This window comes from Acipenser ruthenus, chromosome 12 (genome assembly GCF_902713425.1).
Source record: "Acipenser ruthenus chromosome 12, fAciRut3.2 maternal haplotype, whole genome shotgun sequence".
Lineage (NCBI taxonomy): Eukaryota > Metazoa > Chordata > Actinopteri > Acipenseriformes > Acipenseridae > Acipenser > Acipenser ruthenus.
The window spans coordinates 20002846-20027990 of record NC_081200.1 but is presented as its reverse complement, the minus strand read 5'-3'; the positions used below and the strand labels follow the sequence as shown (position 1 = coordinate 20027990).

Here is a 25145-nt window from a genome sequence, read left to right as displayed (position 1 = left end):
TACACGTAAACATGGCAGACAAACGTGGGGAAAAGATTGGTGAGATTTTCCCTTTACAAGCTGACTTGTTTTCTTCCCTTTTTTGTCTGAGAAAAACAAAGAGAGACGGATCAAAAATATGAAGGTGCATCAATGAGACGAGTCTGGGGTCTGGTGGGAAAAGGGAGTTGGTATGCACTGTGACCGAGAGGGCAAGGTTACTGTGCCATCCAGGGCAGATGTTACTCCGGCCCCTCTCATACCAGAGATGTGGGACCGAAGTGTGGACCTAGTGTGGGACCAACATAATGACCCTACAGTGGTGCACGCTTGGGGACAGGTCCGGTCTATTGAAGGTAAGGATGTTGAAGGCGCTGGGGCACTAGTATATCCACACTTCATTATCAAGGGGCAATTATTATATAGGATGAACCCTGCCATGGGCACAAGTCAGCCTGTAACACAATTGAAAATAGGAGGCACTTATTTACACAGAGAATTGTGAGGGTCTGGAACCAACTCCTCAGTAATGTTGTTGAAGCTGACACCCTGGGATCCTTCAAGAAGCTGCTTGATGAGATTCTGGGATCAATAAGCTACTAACAACCAAACGAGCAAGATGGGCTGAATGGCCTACTCTCATTTGTAAACTTTCTTATGTTCTTATGTTTTTATGATGGTTCCCCAGTCTTATCAGCCCAAGGTCAAGAGCCTGGCGCATGATATCCCTTTTGCAGGGCACCTGGGAGCTGATAAAACTAGGGAATGCATATTGGCCCGATTTTATTGGGTAGGACTTCATAAGGAAGTGAAGTGTAGCACTGGGACGAGTGCGCCCCGCCCCTTTGGTCCCACTGCCAATAATTTCCACTCCCTTTTGTCACAGCCAGCTCTGGAATATATTTCCTGTGCTATAAGAAACTAGATTCTTTTACATGGAAGGCATCTGTAGCTTTGATATCCAGTTCTTCATTAGGCTCAGATTCAGCTACTATGAACTTATCTACTGATGATATAAATGAAAAGATTGGCTGTAAACCTAGTGATATGAAAAATAGTGAGTTCTGGCCCACACCTGTGTTCTGGATGGAAGGGATTCCTCTTAAAGTTACCCTTTGTAAGCAACGTGAAATGCATAAAGGGAATAGCTATCAATCCAGAACTATTGTGGCTGGTGAAAGAATGACTCTGAATAGAGAAGCTAGAGGTAGGCCCCTGGTAAATTGTGGTGTGGCAGGCTGGCTCGCAGTGGTGATGTGTGATGACGTCACGGACCAGGAAGTAACTGAGTCAAAACAGTGGATGGGCGGGTGAAGCTGAATGCAACGACATTCAGTGTGTTTAATAAACAAAACAAAAGATTTAAACAAAAACAACAAAACAGAAACCAAAGTGCACGAGGGCCAAACGAATAAACAAACAAACAAGTAAGTGTCGTGCTGGATACTCCAGCACGTTTTAGCAATTGTTTTTAAATGCTTCTTTCTCTCCGCTCCCCGTACTCTCCTCTCTACACTCCAACCACGAGTGCAGAGAGCTGCAGGTTTATATACTCTGGCGGAGGGATTAACTAGTTGTTAATTATCTTATTACCCCTCGGCCAGAGTCTGCATGCGTTTGGTAAGGATGGATGACTGTCAGCTAGCTGATCAGCCATGCATCCTCACGGGATTTTTAAATATAATAATAAAAGACGCAGCGCTTTTACTCGCGCCACAAACAAAAATACAAATAATAATACATAGGGGCGGGACACTCCGCCACATGTGGATGTGACAAATGTAAGGGTGAGTTGTCAATAATAGGGCCAAAACCCTGCCCTGCCTGTAGTCACATAGTTAAACATTGTAGAATGCTCCTGTTGTGGCTTTCACAGAACCACTCGGAGATAAACCAGAAAGGGAAGTCGAATCCTGCTGGAACAAGGTCAACAATGGGAGAATCTGAATGAATTGCTGAAATACACAACTTACAAAAGTATTATGATATACTATTTTATTAGTTTACAGTAATATAGTAGGATTTGGTATCATTGTTGTTTAAATATTCTTTGTAATCAATGACAAATATTACTAGAGGGATTGTATGGATACTGTGTAGAGACTTCATTACTAAAAAATCAGCTAGCATGCTGCAGGTCTCAATCAGGAGGAAGGATCTCTTTGAACTAGACATGGAGTCTCCTTAATATTCCGATACCAGTCTGTGTCAGGTATATAGTAGGATCTTTCAAAGAGAAGGTCATTTGTTTTTGGTAGCCTTGTCCTTGCTTGCTTGGAACAGAACGGTACCAGGCGTGTGTAACTGGAGAAAATAACTCTTGGCAATTGAAGCTAGACTTACTTGTCAGCAGTTTTACATCAAAGGTTTCTATGATGGCTGATCTTTTTAAGAAACACCTTCTGGTACATGAAAGGGAGTTTATGTTGAACTGTCTATGGCTTCATTAAATCATGGAAATTAATGAAGACCTGGTAAAACAAGTAAGAGGGAGCAATAGCATAGGACCAAATTTAGATATAGTAAGAATGCCATATGTCTGGGAAAATGCTTACAGAAGAATCTTCTATTAATGATGAATGACCTTGGCAGAAAAACAGGTTATCTGAAACTTGCCTGAACAGGATTTTTTTTTAAAACAGAGAGAGGTCATGTTTAATTTAAAGCATTGACTAGCTAAAATGGGACTGTTATATGTTGACTATGTTCTTGATAGACTGGATTTAAGTGAAAATGATTGGATCTATAATTATAGACTTAGAAGTTTGCTATGAACCTTCTACCAGCCTCTATCCAATATGTTTTAGTTAATTGTTAAACCACATCTATACATGTAATAAAGCCAACCTACTAAGGATGTCTTTTGATGTTAAAAGGGAAATACATTTTTTATCCAGGTTGGAATAATAGGTGTTAAACACTACCGGTCAAAAGTTTTAGAACACCCCCATTTTTCCAGTTTTTATTGAAATTTAAGTAGTTCAAGTCCAGTGAATAACCTGAAATGGTACAAAGGTAAGTGGTCAACTGCCAGAGGTTAAAAAAAAAGTTTAGGTTACCAAAAACTGAAAAATAATGTACATTTCAGAGTTATACAAAAAGGCCTTTTTCAGGGAACAAGTAATGGGTTAACAACTTACAGCTGTTCTGCAGCAATGGGAGTAAATTTAGCCTTGAAAGTTGATGCTAACAATTCCAACAGGTGTCCCAACTTTTGTTGATTACTTACAAACCCTCTGTCTGTATAAAAGCAGTGTTGGAACAGTCTGTGTTACTACACCCTCTTAAGTATTATTTGGACAGTATTGTACTGCAGGAAGTAGTACATTGCTCTCATAATGGTGAGAAAAAGGCAATTAACAAAAGAAGACAGACAGACCATTATAACCCTTAAAAGTGTAGATCTTTCCTTTAGAGAAATTGCAAAGAAAGCCAAGGTGTCAGTGAGTACAGTTTCCTACACCATCAAAAGGCACTTGGAAACTGGAGGAAACTCTGACAGGAAGAGGTCTGGCAGACCCAAAGCCACAACAGAATCAGAAGACAAGTTTCTGAGAGTCAACAGCTTGCGTGATAGGCGGCTCACAGGACAACAGCTTCAAGCACAGCTTAACACTGGTCGAAGTAAGCAAGTCTCAGTTTCAACTGTGAAGAGAAGACTTCGAGCTGCAGGTTTGACAGGTCGAGTGGCAGTAAGAAAGCCATTGCTAAGATGGCAAAATAAGAAAAAGAGGCTTGCCTGGGCCATGAAGCACCGCCAGTGGACTACTGAAGACTGGAAGAAGGTCTTATGGACCGTTGAATCAACATTTGAAATCTTCAGTTCATCACGCAGGGTTTTTGTACGCCGTCGAGTAGGCAAAAGGATGGTTCCTCGGTGTGTGACACCAACTGTCAAACATGGAGGAGGAAGCGTGATGGTCTGAGGCTCTTTTGCTGGATCCAGAGTCGGCGACTTGCACAGAGTGAGTGGCACCCTGAACCAAAACTGCTACCACAGCATTTTGCAGTGCCACGCAGTACCCTCTGGTATACGCCTAGTTGGTCAGGGGTTCATCCTACAGCAAGATAATAACCCAAAACATACCTCCAGGCTATGTCAGAACTACCTTAGAAGAAAAGAACAAGACGATAGGCTTCAAATCATGGAATGGCCAGCACAGTCTCCAGACTTAAACCCCATCGAGCTGGTTTGGGATGAACTGGACAGAAGGGTGAAAGCAAAGCAACCTACAGGTGCAACACATTTGTGGGAACTTCTGCAACAGTGTTGGGAAGAACTTTCCGAACAATATTTGTTTTCCATTCTAGAAAGAATGCCTCGAGTGTGTTCGGCTGTTATATCTGCAAAAGCTACTTTGATGAGTCAAAAATTTAGATAAAAGTTTGTTAAACAAAATGATTCCATGATTTCTTTTTTTATCTCCAATTGTTTATTTGTTCTATGCTTTAATTTCAGAGTACATTGAGACATTAAACTGCGTAAATTTCAATAAAAACTGGAAAAATTGAGGTGTTCTAAAACTTTTGACTGGTAGTGTATATTAAACACATCTTTCTATATGTATTATTTTATACTTGCACTATATTCACTTACATTCTGTGTTCGGGAACTCCGTGGTACCAAAAGAGAATAACATCAGTTCAAAAGTTCACCTCACATATTTTGGAAATATAGGCGAGGTGGATTATGAGATGATGGCCCATTAGAAAGAGTTACTGGGTGTATTTGAAACTGTTATTCACTTGAAGGACATGACCTGTCAAGGCATATTAATGTTTAAGATTTAATTATGACTTCTGACGTAAAAAGTCGAGCAAAAAAACCGAGGTAAAATCCTAGTCAAGCATCACTCAACTTGCTAGCCACAGGCTGATGTGATCTATGCTCTGAACATCTATGATCAAGCTGATTGCTGTTTGGGTCATATTCAAAAGTCTTTGCCTTTGAAGACAGTTCCTGTCCTTACACTATATTCTACACTTCCATATATAATTTGGGAGTTAAGAACTATTTTGAATGTATGTCTCTTTGTGACAAGGTAAAGCAATCCCGTGCTGTAATCCACCCTCCCAGCCACCAGGGGGCTGTGAGCCAGCCTAGAAGGCCCCAACATAGATGGTGTGACGTGGCAGTTCCACCTTTGGGGCCAAAAGGACGATCACCATCTTTGTTGAGGGCAACAACACGGAATTGGGAGGTGATTGAAATGCTGATTGCTGACTGGTGTTCCGCTGATTGGGGGGTGTTCCGCGGCACATAAAAGGTGGCCGTGTTGTAGCAGTCAGGGCTGGTATCTGAAAGCATGAAGGAGTGTGGGAGAGGTACTGAGGGTTATATAAAAAAACAAACAAATGCTAACTGTGATTTTTTGGCAGACCTAAACAAACTACTTTAAAAGAGAGACAACTAACCAGGAAGTCGGACTTGTCTCTAAAGTCCAGGCTTTGTTAGACACCCCGGTCCCTACCACAAAAGCCCAGGTGAGGTCACTGTTAGGCTTGGTGGGTTACTACCACAAGTTTATAAAAGACTTTTCCACCATAGCCACGCCCCTCACTGACCTTACTAAAAAGAATGCCCCAAATAGAGTAAAATGGAGTGCAGAGTGTCAGAGGGCCTTTCAATCTATTAAGACAAGCCTTAGTCAGGCCCCACCCTTTCAGCCGCCAGGGGGCTGTGAGCCAGCCTAGAAGGCCCCAACAGAGATGGTGTGACATGGCAGTTCCACCTTTGGGGCGGAAGTCCCGAAAGGATGGTCGTCATCTTTGTTGAGGGCAACAACACAGAATGTGCTGGAAAGTCCCAGAATTGGTGTTCCGCTGATTAGTGGGCGTTCCGCAGCACATAAAATGGGGCCGTGTTGCAGCAGTCGGGGCTGGTATCTGAAAGCACGAAGATGTGTGCGAGAGGTACTGAGGGGTCTAGAAAAAAACAAACACATGCTAACTGTGATTTTTTGGCAGACCTAAACAAACTACTTTAAAAGAGAGAAAACCAACCAGGAGGGCGGACACCAGAACGGCCAGAAAGGCTAGAGCAGCCACCCAGAGCTTGGATAATTTTTGTGTATTTGTTTTTGTCTCTCCACATTTCAGTTAGCGTTTCCCCTTTGTTTGGACATTTTCTTTTGTTTATTGTCCTGTCCTGATTACCACTGTTAGTGGACAAGAATAAAGGAAAAAAGAACTTGTGGAATAACACACCATTGTCTGGATTTTATTATTTTTACACCTCCACCCAACTCAGCTATCTGTAACACTCTTTTATATTGATGCATTGCTATAAGGTATATGATTTATGTTTTAGTCTAAGAGAGTGATATATTGGATGCTCTAGAATTTAGCGGTGGGTGTTTTTAGCTTTATGCATGCATAGCTTAACATGTTATAACCATAAACGTATTAAATTATTAATGCTATCATACCTGTTAAGGCACTGGACCTCCCAGATTGCCTGTCAGGTGGGATTCGACGTAGTCTGTAACTACGCAATCCATTTTTAAGCATTTAATAAACCTAAGGAATACTGATACTACTCTGATTCGTTAAAACTTCAAATCGAATGAGTCTGTGTGATTTTCTTGATTATTAAAAGTCATCTGGATACTTTGTAAGTCCAGTGTACGAAAAATCTACTTACAGGAAACATCTTTATGTCCTCCTGAACGTCTCCCCTGAGTTTAAAAGTGTGCTTAGAGTGTATATACAGACGTGCTCAAATTTGTTGGTACCCTTACAGCTCATTGAAATAATGCTTCATTCCTCCTGAAAAGTGATGAAATTAAAAGCTATTTTATCATGTATACTTGCATGCCTTTGGTATGTCATAGAATAAAGCAAAGAAGCTGTGAAAAGAGATGAATTATTGCTTATTCTACAAAGATATTCTAAAATGGCCTGGACACATTTGTTGGTACCCCTTAAAAAAGATAATAAATAATTGGATTATAGTGATATTTCAAACTAATTAGTTTCTTTAATTAGTATCACACATGTCTCCAATCTTGTAATCAGTCATTCAGCCTATTTAAATGGAGAAAAGTAGTCACTGTGCTGTTTGGTATAATTGTGTGCACCACACTGAACATGGACCAGAGAAAGCAAAGGAGAGAGTTGTCTGAGGAGATCAGAAAGAAAATAATAGACAAGCATGGTAAAGGTAAAGGTTACAAGACCATCTCCAAGCAGCATGATGTTCCTGTGACAACAGTTGCAAATATTATTAAGAAGTTTAAGGTCCATGGAACTGTAGCCAACCTCCCTGGGCGCGGCCGCAAGAGGAAAATCGACTCCAGATTGAACAGAAGGATAGTGCGAATGGTAGAAAAAGAACCAAGGATAACTGCCAAAGAGATACAAGCTGAACTCCAAGGTGAAGGTACATCAGTTTCTGATCGCACCATCCGTCGCTTTTTGAGCGAAAGTGGGCTCCATGGAAGAAGACCCAGGAGGACTCCACTTTTGAAAGAAAAACATAAAAAAGCCAGACTGGAATTTGCTAAAATGCATATTGACAAGCCACACTCCAGATTGAACAGAAGGAAAGTGCGAATGGTAGAAAAAGAACCAAGGATAACTGCCAAAGAGATACAAGCTGAACTCCAAGGTGAAGGTACATCAGTTTCTGATCGCACCATCCGTCGCTTTTTGAGCGAAAGTGGGCTCCATGGAAGAAGACCCAGGAGGACTCCACTTTTGAAAGAAAAACATAAAAAAGCCAGACTGGAATTTGCTAAAATGCATATTGACAAGCCACAATCCTTCTGGGAGAATGTCCTTTGGACAGATGAGTCAAAAATGGTGCTTTTTGGCAAGTCACTTCAGCTCTATGTTCACAGACGAAAAAATGAAGCTTTCAAAGAAAAGAACACCATACCTACAGTGAAACATGGAGGAGGCTCGGTTATGTTTTGGGGCTGCTTTGCTGCGCCTGGCACAGGGTGCCTTGAATCTGTGCAGGGCACAATGAAATCTCAAGACTATCAAGGCATCCCGGAGCGAAACGTACTGCCCAGTGTCAGAAAGCTCTGTCTCAGTCGCAGGTCATGGGTCCTCCAACAGGATAATGACCCAAAACACACAGCTAAAAGCACCCAAGAATGGATAAGAACAAAACATTGGACTATTCTGAAGTGGCCTTCTATGAGTCCTGATCTGAATCCTATCGAACATCTATGGAAAGAGCTGAAACTTGCAGTCTGGAGAAGGCACCCATCAAACCTGAGACAGCTGGAGCAGTTTGCTCAGGAAGAGTGGGCCAAACTACCTGTTAACAGGTGCAGAAGTCTCATTGAGAGCTACAGAAAACGTTTGATTGCAGTGATTGCCTCTAAAGGTTGTGCAACAAAATATTAGGTTAGGGGTCCCATCATTTTTGTCCATGCCATTTTCATTTGTTTTCTTATTTACAATATTATGTTGAATAAAAAATCAAAAGCAAAGTCTGATTTCTATTAAATATGGAATAAACAATGGTGGATGCCAATTACTTTTGTCAGTTTCAAGTTGTTTCAGAGAAAATTGTGCATTCTTCGTTTTTTGCGGAGGGGTACCAACAAATTTGAGCACGTCTGTAATATATATTAATATATATATATATATATATATATATATATATATATATATATATATATATATATACAGCTCTGGAAAAAATTAAGAGACCACTGCAAAATTATCAGTTTCTCTTGTTTTACTATTTATAGGTATGTGTTTGTTTTATTCTATAAACTACTGACAACATTTCTCCCAAATTCCAAATAAAAATATTGTCATTTAGAGCATTTATTTGCAGAAAATGACAACTGGTCAAAATAACAAAAAAGATGCAGTGTTGTCAGACCTCGAATAATGCAAAGAAAATAAGTTCATATTCATTTTTAATCAACACAATACTAATGTTTTAACTTAAGAAGAGTTCAGAAATCAATATTTGGTGGAATAACAATGATTTTCAAGCACAGCTTTCATGTGTCTTAGCATGCTCTCCACCAGTCTTTCACATTGATGTTGGGTGACTTTATGCCACTCCTGGCGCAAAAATTCAAGCAGCTCGGCTTTGTTTGGTGGCTTGTGACCATCCATCTTCCTCTTGATCACATACCAGAGGTTTTCAATGGGGTTCAGGTCTGGAGATTGGGCTGGCCATGACAGGGTCTTGATCTGGTGGTCCTCCATCCACACCTTGATTGACCTGGCTGTGTGGCGTGGAGCATTGTCCTGCTGGAAAAACCAATCCTCAGAGTTGGGGAACATTGTCAGAGCAGAAGGAAGCAAGTTTTCTTCCAGGACAACCTTGTACTTGGCTTGATTCATGCGTCCTTCACAAAGACAAATCTGCCCGATTCCAGCCTTGCTGAAGCACCCCCAGATGAATCCAATTTTCATCTTTGCCCAACACCTGGTCGTCTAATGGTTAGACGGAGACCTGGAGAGGCCTACAAGCCACAGTGTCTCACACCCACTGTGAAATGTGGTGGAGGATCGGTGATGATCTGGGGGTGCTTCAGCAATGCTGGAATCGGGCAGCTTTGGCATGAATCAAGCCAAGTACATTCCATTTCAACTCGGTCGGCTCCGGATCCGACAGTCCCTGTTCCTGCCTCCACTTCTTATTTTGCTTCACTTGAGCAGTGGTGTTTCTGTTGATCCTTTCAATCAACTCTTTCAGATCCATTTTCTCTGGGTCGTAGGGGCGCGCACACACACTGCCACCATATGTAACACGGCTGCACTCTCCACGGTTCATTGCCCCTTTAAAAGCAGACCCAGGACACAGGAACTTGAAGTTTTAAAAGCGCCGACACACTGTTTTTAATAATAACAAAAACAAAATAAACAGCTAGCTCCAATGAGCACTAACTAAACACAACACAGGAACCTAACTATAAAACAGGACAGCTAAGCTGTTTACCTGAAACACAAACCAAAACAAAATAAACACAGTTTTAACACAAAACACTATATCAGGTTTCACACTATCTTTCTTTTTTTCTTTACGGTTGAACACACTCCCAAACGGGCTCTTCACTCTTCAGTAGCCCAGAACAGACTGGCACATGGTTTTCATGCAGGGAGGAAATTAACCCCCTCCCTGCTGTGTTACAGTATATATATAGAGAGAGTATGTGCTAATCTGTAACTTTTAATGTATTGGAATGGACATTGTAGGCCCTTTGCTACCTTCTGTATGCATATATTAGTAGTGGTAGATTATGCGATGTGATACCCGAAGGCAGTTCTATTGAAGTCTACGAGTGTAGCTGCAATAGCCAAGGAATTAGTGAAGATTATGTCTAGAATAGGGATCCCCAAAGAGATATTGACTGATCATGGAATTAACTTATTGTCTCAAACGTTACAGCAAGTGTATAAAATATTAAAAAGCCGTCCCATCCGGACATTTGTTTATCATCCACAGACGGACTCTTTGGTGGAACGTTTTAATCAGACCCTAAAGCAGATGCTGAGATGATTTGTGAAACAAGAGCAAAAAACATTGGGCAACGCTTCTTCCCTACCTCCTTTTTGCAGTGAGAGAGCTGCCACAAAGTTCGACAGGGTTCTCCCCCTTCAAGCTCTTATACTGCCGACAGCCTTGTGGCATCCTCGATTTGTTGAGAGAGGGGTGGGAAGAGCACAAAGGCTCATCCAAAAATGTAGTGTAGCATATGCTCCTACCCAGATCGCCTGGATTTGATCGGTCATTTGGCCCATGACAGCACCGGCAACAGAAGCAGTACAACCAAAATGCATGCATCCAGACCTTTCGAACAGGATACAAGGTACTGTTGCTTCTTCCCACTTCAGAATCCAAACTGTGTGCTAAATGGCAGGGGCCATATGAGGTGATTCGGGCTATAGGGAAAGTGAATTATGAAATTCAGCAGCCCGATCGCCACAATGAACGGGAAATTTACCACGTACATTTATTGAAGCCCTGATAGGCAAGGAAGGCCTTATTTATAGCCCCAGACAAGGTAGAGGGTGATTTTGGATGCTGTATAGAGGCCCCTAGCACTCAGAGCATTCCAATGGGGGACCAGTTACTTCCCGATCAGAAAAGATCTGCATGAGTTAATTGGAGGGTTCAAGGTTGTTTTTTTGCGATGTGCCCGGTAGAACTAACCTTGTTGAGCATGCCAATATCACTCCCCCAGGTATCATGGTTAAAGAGAGACCTTACCGGATCCCGGAATGTTGATGAAATGGCATTAGCGAAGAAGTGTGGGCGATGCTCGAACTTGGGGTGATTGAGCCTTCCAGGAGCGAGTGGTGCAGTCCAATTGTGGTAGTCACCAAAAAGGACGGCACCAATCGCTTCTGTGTTGATTTCCGTAAGGTAAACGCTATTGTCAAGTTTGATGCCTACCCTTTGCATCGGGCTGTAAAGCTTCTTGACAGACTGTGGATGGCAAAGTTCATCTCAACTTTGGACCTGACAAAGGAATACTGGCATTTCCTACACATGATGGTCTGTTTCATGCCATTTGGGCTACATGGTGTGCTCGCTGCCTTTCAGAGACTAATGGACCAGGTTTTCCGCCTACATCATGAATATGCAGTAGCGTCTATTGACAATGTGGTTATTTACAGCTCCACCTGGCGAGAGCATATGGCTAGGCTCATGGCCATCCTGCAGTCTCTGATGGTAGCTAGGCTGACAGTCAATCTGGATAAATGTGCATTTGCCAAATTAGAGACTCAATATTTTGGATTTATTATGAGTCATGGGCAGGTGAAACCCGTCGCCACCAAAGTCCAGGCTGTAATGGACGCGGCAATCCTGAAAATCAAGTCCCAGGTGAGGTCTCTCTTGGGGTTGGCTGGTTATTACCAAAGATTTATCCCCGAATATTCCACAGTGATCAACCCTTTAGTAAACCTCACTAAAAAGAGTGCACCAAATTCAATTAAATGGACAGGAGAATGTCAGGACGTGTTTGATATCATTAAGCACAGTCTCTGCCAAGCCCCTACCCTTATCACACCAAGTTTTCATAAGGAATTCATCCTCCATACCGACGCTTCGGATGTTGGTCTGGGGGCAGTCTTGTCCCAGCAGGTCGACGGAGTAGAACATTCCATCCTCTGTAAGTAAAAACTACTCCGTCATTAACCCTTTGCGGTCCATTTATTCAGCGCGTGTCAGGCACGTCAGGTCCGATTTATTTTCACATGTGCAGTTTATTTTAGACGTGCTGTTTAAAAGTATTTTTCACAGTAAAACAGGTTTAAAAGGCACTGCATATCAACAGGACACTCAGTACTGCAACTCCAGCACCGCCCCACATCTCATTCGCTATATTTTTCAAATAACTTGTAATTATTATTATTTATTTCTTAGCAGACGCCCTTATCCAGGGCGACTTACAATCGTAAGCAAAAACATTTCAAGCGTTACAATACAAGTAATACAATAAGAGCAAGAAATACAATAAAACAAGTAAAGTACAAGTTTGACAAACCACAATTCAATAATACAGCAGGTAATAGTGATAGTTACATCAGGATATGATTAAATAGTGATAGTTACATCAGGATGTGATTAAATACAAAGTACTACAGGTTAAAAACTTGGCAGATTACAGTATTCTGAAGTACAGGATTAAATGCAGTAAAATAGGGGCTGATAAGAGCAAAATAAAGCACATTTACATGAAGGGTGATAGTGTCCCAGGATACAAACAGAGGAGTTCTACAGGTGCTCTTTGAAGAGGTGAGTCTTAAGGAGGCGCCGGAATGTGGTCAGGGACTGGGCAGTCCTGACATCTGTAGGAAGGTCATTCCACCACTGCGGAGCAAGGGTGGAGAAGGAGCGGGCTTTGGAGGCAGGGGAGCGTAGCGGTGGTAGAGCTAGTCTTCTAGTGCAGGCGGAGCGGAGAGGTCGAGTGGGGGTGTAGGGAGAGATGAGGGTCTGGAGGTAGCTGGGTGCAGACTGGTCAAGGCATCTGTAGGCTAGTACAAGAGTCTTGAACTGGATGCGAGCAGTGATCGGGAGCCAGTGGAGCGAGCGGAGTAGTGGAGTAGCGTGGGCGAAGCGAGGCAGAGAGAACACTAGGCGGGCAGCAGAGTTCTGGATGAGCTGGAGCGGACGGGTGGCGGACGCAGGGAGGCCAGCCAGGAGGGAGTTGCAGTAGTCTAGGCGGGAGAGTACCAGGGCCTTGACAGCTCATGGCACCATGCTTTCTGTCTGCACTGGTTATGATAAGCCACTCATTTTTCCAAGAAATTCATTGTTACCCCAATACACATTGCAAATGGATCGCTGAAGATGCAGGACAGCAAAGGACAGCAGTGTTTGGAATTACTGCAAATTTTATCAAACAAGATTCTGATACAGCAAAGACGAACATACCGATAAATCATCTCTTGATCACTCGTTTTATCACTAAACTCCTCAATAATGCGATCCAAGTCGTTATTTTATTACTATAACATCTCAAAAAGCTCTGCGAATGTCTGTGATATTCTCTGAGCGTTGGATGCAGAAGCAGCTATCTTGTTTGTGTATGTCCGTGTTATCTATGTGGTGTTGGGTCTATCAGTATTCATGAGATACGCCCCCCCCCCTTTTTTTCGGCTTCTCTCGGCGCCTATCAGTCTCACTCGGCCATTGAATGGTTTTCTCGCCTTTTTCCGGAAAAAAACGACTAGAGACCTGTTTTTGCGTCTTTTTTATGATGTCGGACAGGGTCCGACATTGGACCGCAAAGGGTTAAGAAGGAATGACTGGCCATTAAATGGGCCACTAGGTATGTGTGGCAAACCATTTTGCCACACATACCTATTCTGACCAGGGGCAGTCAAATTGACTGATACGTATAAAACATATTATTATTTGTATTTATCAGTCGGGACTTGCAGTCATGTATTAAGTTTGATTATATCTGTCTGCATTCCTCAAGTGAGCTGTCTGTTGTCATTTCTATTGTTTCAATGAGCATCCCGATAGCCCATCAATCAGACTTGACAGCTCATGGCACCATGCTTTCTGTCTGCACTGGTTATGATAAGCCACTCATTTTTCCAAGAAATTCATTGTTACCCCAATACACATTGCAAATGGATCGCTGAAGATGCAGGACAGCAAAGGACAGCAGTGTTTGGAATTACTGCAAATTTTATCAAACAAGATTCTGATACAGCAAAGACGAACAATGGCAAATCTGGCTCTGAAGCATGAATCTTCCAGCAGCAGTTACACCAAGATGATCCCTGGTCAATGGCCTTTGGAGGAACTGGAAGCTTTCATTGTACTGTTCATATGTTTATTTATTGATGTAATTTTGATTATAGTATGTCTGTATACAAACACATAGCTTCGGTTGCATATATGCACGTTGTTATGTAGGCAATATAAACCCATTTATTTAAAAAAATATATATACTTATTTACATTGTTTCAGTTGTACAGTTTTGTATGTATACACACATTTGTTTTCAAATATTTGTTTATTTAATTTCATACTGTTTTTTTGAGGTTGCACGTTATGTAATATGTCTGTATATAAACACATTTTTGTTCAAATGTCCAATTATTTACAATATTTTGGTTGTGTAGATGCTTTATATGATGTTCCTGAATAAAACTACGACTTATATTCAATTGTTTGTTTTTAATGCGCTGGTCAAATTGACTGGTCATGGTATGCCTATAAACGCGGTCGTTCTAGTATTAAATGAAATAAACCTATTCATTAATTCATTATATAATTTCAGAACTAAAGCTGACATTCCCTCACCTTTATGATTTCGTAGCAATCAATGACAATTTACTTCCTCAGTGAGTGACTTAACCCTATGCTGCCTATGGAAATGTCCATATTTCGGTATGAATATGAACACTTTGTGTTTAATTGCTTGTAGCTTTTATACCGTAAATCAGAAATTAAAACCCAATACACCTACAGAAAGGCATTAAGTAGATATTTTCAGTAATGTGGTTTATTTTGTTGTTAGGTGATTTTTTCCATGAGCTACTCATCATAATTTTTCTTTGAAACAAAAAGTACAAATATTTTAAAAAATTGCAAATTTCAACCTTTTATTCCATAGAATAGTATTCCATTAAAAAAAAAAACTTAGAGTATATGGCAGCTGCACAATTTCTCAAGGATTTCAAATCTGAAATCAGAATTGAATTGTCTTGTACAGGTGCAGAGCTAGAAAAGGTGTTATAATACCACATATCTTACAAAAATCAACCCCGGAAATGGCAAATACGAAATATTAATAGAACCACTTTAAAAACTACCAATTTCAACCTCTTTCCAAGGTCCATATAAAACCAGAAAGTAGAAAGTCATGGGTAGAATCATGGGTAGAAAGTTGAGCAACGTGGGCCAGTAAAGTCCCTTGAGTCAGATGCTACGGTGGCCCTGAAGTGCAAAACGAAAAAAAAAAAACTGGTGTGAATTTTTTTTAAAAAGGTAGCAAAAATAAAAAAATGTGAGCATTTTAAAAAAAGGTTGACAAAAAACACATTGTCAGCATTTTAAAAAAGGGTGGCAAAAAAAATAAGTTGTGAACATTTTAAAAAAGGGATAGCAAAAAAATGTGAGCATTTTAAAAAAGTGTGGAAAAAAATGCGCATTTTTTTTAAAGGGGGCGTAATTTATAAAGGGGTGTAATTTTTTTTAAACGTGTGTGAAATCTTTTAGATGCGCTACAAATAAAAAATGTGTGCCAGAAATGACGTAAGAGCACTTCCGGGTCTAAAACAGGAAGTTTTCACAAGATTAACTGACTTGTTCCGCTTTCTTTTTCAACCACAATTTTAGCACAATGTTAATGGGTATATTTGCAATTGTTTTGTTACAAAATCTTGCACACTGGTACAGTATATGAATTTTAAAAAATCATCACAAGGCTAATTATATACCCTATATAATGTAAACAGTAGGAGGGGCTTTAGTATATGAGGCTCTTACATGATTTAACAGGAGTTACCAGTTAATATATTTTACAATCCTTTCTGTGCTTTTAGATGAATTTCTAGTTAAGCTACAGAAGGTCAATCGGATCTGAAGATAAAGATGTCAAGTCTTATTGCCCATTATTTTGACCAGGGGCATTCTTATGATGCAATTTTAGCTTTTCTTTCCGAGCTCCATGGCATACATCTCAGCATGTGAACCCTGAAATACAAATTAAAGAAACAGGGACTTAGCAGACGATTAAACTATGCATCCCAAAGAGACACCATAGCCGCAATTAGAAATGAGCTAAGAGGTCCTGGGGTGTTATTTGGGTACAGAACGATGTGGCAAGTGCTGAAACAGAAATACAGGCTAAATGTAAAAAGAGAGACAGTGATGAGAGTACTTCCACAGCTAAACCCTAGAGGACACCAATCAAGAACAGTAAGGCGATTCGTTCGAAGAGTGTACCACTCACTTGGTCCAAACTACATTTGGCATGTGGATGGCTATGATAAGCTGAAACCTTTTGGATTTGCGATTAGTGGCTGCATTGATGGCTTCTCTCGTCGCCTAATGTGGTTAACAAGTGGACCAACCAACAACAATCCAGCTGTCATAGCTATTAACTATGTCAACTGTGTAGTGTCCAACAAAATTATTCCAATGAGACTCCGAACGGACTGCGGAACTGAAAATGGTACCATGGCAGCAATTCAAGCTATGCTGAGAAGACATCATAATGATTACCAATGCTGGAAACAGAAGTCATCTGTATGGCTCCTCCATGTCAAATCAAAGAATTGAAAGTTGGTGGTCAATTTTCAGGAAAGGAAGGTAAGCATGAACATTTAACAATCCTCTCTTCGAATAATTACCCAAACAATTGTCCAATCTTCTTTTATGCACCTGTAAAACCAACATGACTCTCTTGCATAGTGATCTAAATCAGGTCCCTCTTAATACATAAGGCTAAGTTACCAGGTAGTGATGGCAGCTCTTTTTCCTTGCAGATTGGTATAATACGTGATAAAATACTTTGTCAGATTTGTCAGGAATATACTTCTGATTATTGTTTCATTGTTTTTAGAGCTCAGTTTTGGATGGATCTCTTTGGAGACATTCGTGACTTTGGGCTATTCAATGGGAGTCACGAACACCAGTGCCTGCTTCGCTACTGTTTTATGAATATACTTCAGACTGACTCAGATGAATGCACTTCCCTTTGGAATCTCCATCGAATTAGACCTTCACGGATGTCACTCTGTCCCGGGGGCATACCAAATGAAATGTACAGATTGCCGCAAAGGTAAAAATATTCTGTGATTATATGCATTGCACTACAGGTGTTCTTGAACAAAAGCATTATTTAGAAAATCTGTATCATCTTCAATTAGGTGCTGCCAAACATAATAAACATATATTCAATTTATTGGTTGTGCAAAGAACAGATTTATGGCACACAGTAGTATTCAATATTTACTTTATTATATTTAAAAATGCATATTCTGTATATATTTTATTACTTAGAAATGCAACACATTGGGACCAGAGATCTTAATGTTCAACAACATTATACATGACTTTCTGCATTTCTAATGACTAATTTGTGTATTTCCATTCCTGGGCTGGATTTTATTATGACCAATAAAACAAATACCTAAGACAGCAGTAGGCAGGCCAAAAGTAGTATGGTTATGTTTGTAGATACAGTAATAATTAGGAAAAATTTAACTAAACAGTTTGCTGGCGCACATATTCTCTGCTCATGTTTGAAAGTTGAATAAAACATATAGTTAACAAAAAATAGGAAACACCAACATACAACTGAATTTGAACTGAACCTATGTCAATAGTAAAAGTACATCCCCAAAACATTTGCTTTACTTTACTACTAATAGGTTTAGTTTTACTGACTTAATTCAGTAGTATGTAGCAGCTTTCTAGTGATGTTTTAGTTTACTTCATGTATGAATGTTTAACACTTTTGTTATGGTACTTCTTGTTTTATAAAATCAATTTCCTTCTTTAAAAATTTTAGATTTGGAGCCCGAGATTGTGGATTCCCATTGGATGTACAGGAGCTGCAACAGCTGTCAGAAAATTACGGAACAGTCAACATTTGCGGAGATGAGGCAATTTACTTTTATTTGAATAATGTTATTCAACAGTGCAGACTTCCACAGGCAGAAAATGTAGAAGCAGCTCTGGAAAATTACATACAGCTAAAAGAAATGTCTGGCATGTAAAAAAATAATAAAGATTAAAGAGAGAAACAAAAAAGAAACTATTTGCCCTTAAAAAAGGCAAATGTAAACTATTTGCCCTTAAAAAAAAATGTAATTCTGACATTTTTCAGCCACAAAAATAGAAAATTAACAAATATAGCTGAAAACAGCAATACCCCAAGGCCAAATATTCCACCATACAAATTAAACATTGCTAAAATTCAATTGGCTTGTGGTGGCCACGTTTTTTTATACAACTTCTCTAACAAACTTGAGACAATTTCCCCAAGTTTAAGACTGCTAAGTTTAATTTAAATCTGCATTTGAATAGTTTAAAATATTACAGCTAACAATTCTAGTTTTGGGTCATTCCATGCCAACTCAACCAGTGCTGTTGCCTGTCCATCTCAGATTTTCCTAGAAAAGTTCGCCTGGGGGTTTCCGACAGGCAGAGTTCAGAAATGATAACCATTTTTTTTTTTTTTTAATTTCTCCATTCAACCTGTGACCTTACAAAGGTCAACCTAAAGTGTGAAAGGGACCTTGACCAGAAAAATCACCCTGGGCGCAATTTAGATGCTACCATCATGTGTAGCACCTTGTTCTACTTGTATTGAATAGGGCTTTTGAGAAAAAAATCTTAGGAGCACCCTACTCACTTCTGTCAAAATGCCAGACGAGGGGTAACTGACAAGTTTTATTCGAACTTCAGCCTAACCCTTTACCCTGTAGAGGATGTGAGTCCTAAAATGTAAGTATGCTGCAAGACCCTTAGGTCCAGTCTTCCAAATTCTGTGAAAATCTTTTGGTTTCAAGTCCCACCACTGGTCATTAAACCCCCTTGAAATTTGAATGTTTGCTTTGTGTACCAAGTTTAGGCCGTAATAACTTGCGTGGGGAACTCCAAAAAATCACTCAAAGATATGTTTGGATAGATATTAATGAGATCTACAAGCATCAAGCAAAATATTTTGGCATCCAGGGATTTTGGATTTTTGAAGTTGCATTTGTCATGCATTTGAGCATTGCTTATGGCCACATTGATGAGGCTAAAGTACCTCATAGTTCTATCCAAACTGGCTATTTTTTCAACTTTGCATTCTCTGAGGATTGATCTAGAGGAAAAAGTAACAACGTGTGCTTCCACTGGCACTAGCTTGGAGCTGAGGAGTTATGAACTTGCATACTGGACTTCGTTGTTACGATGACACGTTTGAAACTACCAAAACCTTACTTAGTTGGATTTAAAAAAACAAAAAGTGATAGTAAAGTTGTTTTTTTTTTATAAGTCGTGGTGCCTACCTAGGGGGAATTGATTGACTGACCAACCATTTGTGAAAAAGCCATTTGCTGCATTCTCATGCTAGCCAATCAGTCAATTTCAGGCACAACTGAAAGTCTTTGGTTTAAGAGGTCTTCGATGACAGACAGGCGTATTTTAAAGGTGCTGTAAACAGGGAAGATTTTTTTAAAATGTGTTATAAAAGAAAAATAGTTAATTTAGTTTTTTAAATCCACCTAAGTAAGGTTTTGGTAGTTTCAAATGTGTCATTGTAACAACGAAGTCCAGTATGCAAGTTCATAACCCCTCAGCTCCCCGGATACCAAAATATTTTGCTTGATGCTTGTAGATCTCATTAATATCTATCCAAACATATCTTTGAGTGATTTTTTGGAGTTCCCCACGCAAGTTATTACGGCCTAAACTTGGTACACATAGCAAACATTCAAATTTCAAGGGGGTTTAATGACCAGTGGTGGGACTTGAAACCAAAAGATTTTCACAGAATTTGGAGGACTGGACCTAAGGGTCTTGCAGCATACTTACATTTTAGGACTCACATCCTCTACAGGGTAAAGGGTTAGGCTGAAGTTCGAATAAAACTTGTCAGTTACCCCTCGTCTGGCAATTTGACAGAATGAGTAGGGTGCTCCTAGGATTTTTTTCTCAAAAGCCCTTTCTCACTTTAGGTTGACCTTTTATAAGATCACAGGTCGAAGGGGAAATTAAAAAAAAGATCATTTCTGAACTCAGCTTGTCAGAAAACACACAGGTGATTTTTTCAACGAAAATCTGAGACAGATGGGCAACGAAATGTCCTTCTTCTGGTTGAGTTGGCGTGGAATGACCCTTTTATAATAATTCTAGACTCTGCCAAACCCTGGGGAATTTAATATTCCAAAGTCCATGTTCTTCTGAAAAGTATAGTAATCTGTAGTAATTGGTAGGTGAATAATATTGCCACAAGTGTTAGCAATGGGATATGGTGACCCATTATGAAGAAACTGTACTGATGGACGCGGATGGAAACCAGAAGGTGGAATGGAGGACAGGCCGGTAGCAAACTGGAGAATATCACGCAGTGATGGTCCTTCCGGCGACAAATTTCCTGTAGAAAAAAAAAAAGAAAACTTACAACACAATAAACCTCCATAATCAATTTACTCATCGGTAAAGAGGCCTATAATTTTAATAGCAGGGGATATCATTTTAAAGGGTGATGTACTGTCTTCAAGTTGACATTTCAGACCAAATCAAACCTTTGGCCCACCCATTAATCACAAATTACAAACCCCATACTGATGATGGCTTTTTGCTTGTCAGAGGGTTCTTGTTTGTACCAATGAGGGCATCTGCTATCAATACTGGGTTTGCAATTTGTGATTAAGAGGCGAGAAAATTTTGATTTGGTTCAGACAATAATTCTGCTTTCTATGGCACGTTTGTTGCTACCCTTGTCACTGAACTGCACTGCAAATATATCTTCAAGTGCCTGTGCGGTAACTCTCTTTTGAGTAAAGCAAAACTGGTTCAGAAAAACCTCAGGGTGCTGTTTCATTGCCTCTAGAACATTAAGGGTTTTTAACCCTTCCATAAATCTATGAAACCAAAAAAATAAAACAGATGTCACAGTCAATTTCATACTTTGGTAAAAGTATTATAGATAATAGTCTGTAGATCTAGTGTACCCCTTTTTCACACTACATTAGAGTCTCAAACTCAGTAGTTCCCAAACCTGTCCTGCTGGTTTTTCTTCCAAACCAAGTTCTCAATTACTTAATTAAACACTCAATTGAACTAACACGTTGCTTAATTAGACTTTTTCAATTGTTTAGTTTATTAAATTAAGTAATTGAGAGCAGCTCAGTTGGAACAAAAACCAGGAGGGCAGGGGGGCTCTAGGACAAGTTTGGGAACCACTGGTCTAACTAGTTGATTAATTTGTAGCCCCTTCAAATGGTCACCATAATGTCTCTGATGTACTGTTGTCAATTGCAAAAGTGTGAATAACACCGGGTAATCACATACTATTCATGCTAAAGGAAATCATTTATTTTTCTGGTCAACTATGGCCTGGACCAAATCAAAACTTTAACCCACCCACTAATCGCAAATTACAAACCTGATACTTTGTTTGTGAGGTTATTCCTTCTACACCAGAGGGAAACCAACATTAATGCTGGCTTTGTAATTTGCGATTAGCGGGTGGTTCAAAGTTTTAATTTGGCCCAGGCCCATATGCGTATTCTGTTAATCTCAAAATAAATGTAAGTCAATTACTATTTTTATTTTTGCTCATGATAAAATATTGCATTATTTTAAAACCGGACAATAAAATCTTAGAATACTTACCGCTCGATGCCAAATGCATTTCTTTTTATTATATACCACTTAAGAAAGTCTTCAACTAGTTTCTCCTTGTCGTCCAATTCTTTAATGACTGTCTTGCAGCCAGCCAGATGAAAAACAAGTGTTTGTTTTTCAAGTATTGTAAGGAGTTCATCAAGAGATTTGGAATTGCGTACCTGAAATAACATGTAAAATAAAATGTAAAATGGCATGTACTATTACTATTATATACAGTCAAATGTCAGGACAAATAGAAAACATGTCATAAATGCTTTGACTTGGTTTGTTTTCAATCGGTTTACATGAGTTTTAAATAATTTATTGTACAAGTTTTAACTTACATTAAAAAGGATGCCCTTGATCTCATGGTCATCTATGTCTTCTAGGGTAGCGTGGATATCATCAATGCCCAAGATGTGTCTCATGAGATTTGCAGACAAAAAACTTGGTGAGGGCCCTCCTCCATGTACCAGTGATACAGCAATTATTCTTCCAGCCATGAAGTATTCGTCATTCTTCTCACCTTAACATAAATAATAGTTGCAAGCATTACACCAAACTGTAGCATTTTTGTCAACCAAACTATGTTGGTAAATTGACAAAATATATGTAGTGTAATATGATATAAAAATATTGCACATTGTCTATACAGTCACTACTGTTATTTATTTTTTATCATTTTTATTTTTAATTTGTAGTTTTACCATTGTACTTCAATCTTGAAGACAAGTGTAAAGCTAAAAAATATAAACCTTTTAAAATGAAACCTTTTTACAGTAATTTTGTAGATGTTAAACCAAAATATATATATATTTTTTTTAAAGAATGAAAAAAACATTACCAGGCATCATATTTAAGAAACCTTTGTGTTTCTGGTCCTTCAAATATGGGATGTTTATGCAAGTGATCCATTAGAAGACCAAGGAACTCCCGTTTTGGTCCTCCTGTATCAATTCCTTCTTCAGTGACTCCAATGTCATCCGTAAATTTCACCATAATGGAATTCTGGGGTTCATAGTTACTTCTACGAAAACATTGCTCCATCCCAGACATCAGCTCTATTAATTATAAAGCGACTGCAGGCTGCATTATTGACTTGAAGAAATAAATCTTCTATGATGTTACTTATTGTAATATGGCTTTCTTGAGCTCTAAGAATAGAAAAACAAAATAAGTAATTTCCAAATATTGCATAGCCTAATATTTTGTATATCCAATTAAAAAAAATAATATTAAAGAAATGGTTGGCAGGTAGTGTTAACAATATTTTATATATATATATATTACTGTTGTAAATCATGAAAGTAATAGGTTAACCAAAGAAAAAAACCTACTTACCTATCACCTATCACAGTTTCTTCTGTGTCTTCAACACTGCTGTCATCACTGAGAGGGATTGGTGCAAATACCTCAGTGTAGTTCCTGAAAGGAGACAAATAATACAAATCTGAAAACAAATTCTGCAGTGGTATCTTGGTAATAAAGCTAACCAAGAGGTTAATTGTTTAACTATGCAAGTTTTATAATTCCAAATGTTTTCCCGCCTTTGTTAAGGACTAATTAGTCAGAACTTCAATGTCAAGTATAACTAACAACTAAAAAAATATAAAAAAGTACAATTCTGTTTATTCTGTATTAAAAACCAACATTTGGGCTGTATTATGATTAATCCAAATGAAAATCTTGAAATAAACACACATAATAAATTCAAGAAAAGGCAAGGTGGGGAATGAAACAGCCTACATTTTTTTAACTGTAATAACAATAAAAACACATTCAAAGTTGCACAATCCTTTAACTATATTAGCTATACTGATTTTAGGAATATGAAGTCTTATCAATTAGGATTTGGAAAAACCGATGTTAGTTTCTGCTACAACTTACACTGTGTAAAAAGTGAACGTAAAGTATACCTATAGCAGATATTACTACTGCTTCCCTGGGGTCTCATATACACGGTATGTGATGACGACTGTTGTGCACTTTGGTCAGCCTCGGCTTGATTTGAAGCACCTTGCTTCCATGGCTTTCAAAACAAAACAAAAAAATAGTAACTAGCGTTTTCTTTAAAATGACATATTGCTACCCTAAAGACTAGACTACAAACCTTTGTGTTAAAATAAAAATCACTGAAGTTAATTGTGACAGAGATCGAATGAGTCTTAGTGTTAGATCTCCCTCTCGACCTGTGAGGGCACGGTGCACGAGGAACAGAGTACCCTTAATGAAATGGCACGACAATTTATTCCGTAGGGTAGATGGAAGTCGGTCAGTTCAGAAAGGGGCGGAGCTATGGCACCCGAGCTCATTGACCCAGACGGTAAGCGGCGTGACATCCGAGGACTGGAGGAGCAGATGCGCTCGTTAACCTCAGGGTCATGGGCGAGGGTATAAATAGGGGGCATGGCTTGAGTGATCTGTTCCTTTGCAGATGGTTAAACCAAATAACCTAGAAGGAGCCCGTCTTGTTTGTGCTAAAAACCGTGAGTGATTGCTTGTCTGTGTATTTACACTGTTTGTCTTGTGTGTCGTTTCTCACAAAGATTACTGAGCACGATCCGGAGCTGCAGCCGCCGGCCAGCGAAAAACCCGGACTTCACCACTCACCTTTTCACTACAGGAACTGTCTTTTGTTTGCACCTTTAGCACTTTAATCACGCACTGTCTTCGTGTTTGTGTTTAGTGTGGGTGTCTGAACGGGACTTTGGGGTTGCGGGTCAAACCCGTAGGATTTACAAATAGAAGTGATACACGCCGCTGTATCACTTCCAGCACTATTATTATTTGCAGGTTTTGCCTTAAGGCTCTGGACATTTATTAAATTAAATAAACACCCTTGCACCTGTATCAACATTGTCTGTGTGATTCTTCTGCACTGCACTCACCTGCACGTCATTACCACTTTGCCACACGTGGTGTCAGAAGTGGGATGGACTACGCAACACTGTCGGCGCTGCTGGAGCAGCTGGACAGCAGACGGGAGGTGGAGGAAAGACGGAGAGAGGAGAGGTACACCGCGCTGATCGAGAGGGTCGGTCTGGCAATACCTCCCACAGCAGCAGCGGAACGCGGCTTCATAGCGCCCAAAGCAAGGACGCATAAAATGACGCCGGATGATGATCCAGAAGCATACCTGGTGGCATTTGAGCGGCTAGCTACCATGGCCCCGACAGTGACCGCGTCCTGGCCCCGACAGTTCTGGGCAAGCCAGCTGGGACCCTGCCTGATTGGGGAAGCGCAGGCAGCCTACCAGGCGATGGGGGATGACGACGCCGCTCAATATGACCTGGTAAAACTGGCTATTCTCCGCCGTCTTAACATTACGGAGGAAACGCACCGAGTGAGGTTCAGGGAGTACAGGAGGTCCCCGAACGTACGCCCCAG

General features: G+C 39.9%; 3 long non-coding RNA genes across 3 annotated transcripts; 1 reads left to right on the top strand and 2 right to left on the bottom strand.

Moving 5' to 3' along the window:
* Nucleotides 1-16664: 16664 nt before the first annotated feature.
* Nucleotides 16665-18078, top strand: LOC131739993 (uncharacterized). Its single transcript, XR_009330625.1, has 3 exons — nt 16665-16739; nt 16993-17211; nt 17944-18078. It is a non-coding gene; the product is annotated as an uncharacterized LOC131739993 (long non-coding RNA).
* Nucleotides 18079-19421: 1343 nt separating this feature from the next.
* LOC117416595 (uncharacterized) lies at nt 19422-22272 on the bottom strand. The gene is made up of 3 exons (XR_004546627.3): nt 22103-22272; nt 21765-21937; nt 19422-20520 (listed from the first exon to the last, which is right to left on the bottom strand). It is a non-coding gene; the product is annotated as an uncharacterized LOC117416595 (long non-coding RNA).
* Nucleotides 22273-22673: 401 nt separating this feature from the next.
* LOC117416733 (uncharacterized) lies at nt 22674-23749 on the bottom strand. Its single transcript, XR_009330624.1, has 3 exons — nt 23675-23749; nt 23100-23183; nt 22674-22912 (listed from the first exon to the last, which is right to left on the bottom strand). It is a non-coding gene; the product is annotated as an uncharacterized LOC117416733 (long non-coding RNA).
* Between the last annotated feature and the right edge of the window lie 1396 nt (nt 23750-25145).